Source organism: Monodelphis domestica, chromosome 2, assembly GCF_027887165.1.
Source record: "Monodelphis domestica isolate mMonDom1 chromosome 2, mMonDom1.pri, whole genome shotgun sequence".
In the NCBI taxonomy this organism is placed as follows: Eukaryota; Metazoa; Chordata; class Mammalia; order Didelphimorphia; family Didelphidae; genus Monodelphis; species Monodelphis domestica.
Window position 1 is genome coordinate 406,600,746 of NC_077228.1, and position 2,079 is coordinate 406,602,824.

The 2,079-nt window shown below is 38.3% G+C and overlaps 1 pseudogene; it reads left to right on the plus strand.

Moving 5' to 3' along the window:
* Positions 1-576: 576 nt before the first annotated feature.
* LOC100031197 (trace amine-associated receptor 6-like) lies at positions 577-1,588 on the plus strand (annotated as a pseudogene).
* Positions 1,589-2,079: the final 491 nt, after the last annotated feature.

The following is a 2,079-nucleotide window of genomic DNA, read 5'->3' on the forward strand; positions in this document are numbered from 1 at the left end:
GGTGAAGTGACTTGTCCAGGGTCACAAGTGTCTGAGATTACATTTAATCTCAAATTCAAGTTCCAGTATTGTATACTCTATACCAAATAGCTGCTTTATTTGCAACAATATGTTACCATAATTACAATAATATAATCAACCAGCATTTATAGAGTATTAGTAATAAAGTAGCTAAATGCATCACAATTCCTTGCTGTTTACAAAAAAGAAATTTGTTAGAGTTATTGGATAAGACAATCCAAAGGCAGTTTTCTCAAATCATCAGATAAGGCATATTGTGCTTATGATATAAATCCATTATAGACTTGGCCAAAATAAATTCCTTGCTTGCTTTTTGGTTAAAATTAAATATCTACTTGCTTACTGATATTATCACCAAATTCTGGCTAGATAAAGTGACTGGAGATTGATCATTAAAATAAAACAGGTTCCTCAGGCTTTGAGGGTGTAACTGGTAATTCTTACATGGACATCAAATTAATATGTTCTTTTTAAAATGCCATTGGAGATTTCAGTGGTTAGTTCTTTGGTTGATCACAAAGCATATAAAGACTGCATTGTGCTGAGAGAAGAATCATGACCTACAGCAATGTGTCCCAGCGTACATCTGTGCAACTCTGCTAGGATAACATCAGTGGCTCCTGCATTCATTTTCCATACTCCAAAGGACACTGAGGCATACTGTACCTGACCTATGGCACTGGGGTTGTCCTGGCTGTCTTGGGAAACCTCCTGGTCATGATTTCCATCCTTCACTTCAGGCAGCTGCACTCTCCAGCCAATTTCCTCATTGCCTCCTTGGCTTGTGCTGACTTTCTGGTGGGAGCCACTGTGATGCCCTTCAGCATGGTGAGGTCTGTGGAGAGTTGTTGGTACTTTGGCAACCGTTACTGTAAACTTCATACTACTTTTGATGCAGGATTTTGTTTAACTTCCCTCTTTCACTTGTGCTTCATCTCTATTGATAGATATATTGCTGTCACTGACCCTCTCACCTATCCAACCAAGTTCACATTCTCTGTCTCTGGGTTGTGCATAGCTCTCTCCTGGGCCTTCACAATGACTTACAGTGGGTCTGTTTTCTACACAGGTGGACTGGAGGAGTTAATAAGTGCCCTCACTTGTGTGGGAGGCTGCCAGCTTGCCGTGAATCAGAAATGTATCCTAATAGATTTTCTGTTGTTTATCATACCCAGCCACATTATGATCATTTTTACTCTAAGATTTTTCTTGTAGCTAAAATTCAGGCTAGAAAGGTTGAAAGTACAGGTAGTACAGGGGAATCTTCATCTGCAAACAGTTATAAAGCCAGAGTGTCCAAGAGGGAGAGAAAAGCAGCCAAAACATTGGGCATAGCTGTGATTTATTTCTGATTTCATAGTTACCCTACTCACTTGACTCAGTAATTGGTGCTTTCCTAGGCTTCATCATTCCTGCTTATGTTTAAGAGATTTGCTGTTGGTTTCCTTATTATAACTCAGCTGTGAATCCCTTAATTTATGGTTTCTTTTACCCTTGGTTTAGAAAAGCTATAAAACTCATTGTCACTGGAAAAATCTTACAAGATGATTCTTCAACCCTAACCATTAATTTCTTTCCTTTTTTTTTTTGAAATGTTATTTAATTAGTCCATTTAGAACATTTTTCCTTGGTTACAAGAATCATATTCTTTCCCTCCCCTCCCCCACCGCTTCCCATAGGTGACATGTAATTCAACTGGGTTTTACATGTTTCCTTGATCAAAACCTATGTCTATGTTGATGATGTTTACACTAGGATGATCATTTGGAGTCTACATTACTAATCATATCCCCATTGACCCATGTAATCAAGCAGTTGTCTTTCTTCTGTGTTTCTACTCCCACAATTTTTCCTCTGAATGTGGATAGTGTTTTTTTTTCTCATAAATCCCTCTGAGTTGTTCTGGATCACTGCATTGCCACTAATGGAGAAGTCCATTATATTCGATTGTACCACAGTGTATCAGTCTCTGTATATAATGTTCTTCTGGTTATGCTCCTTTCACTCTGCATCAATTCCTGAAAGTCATTCTAATTCACATGGAATTCCTCCAGTTCA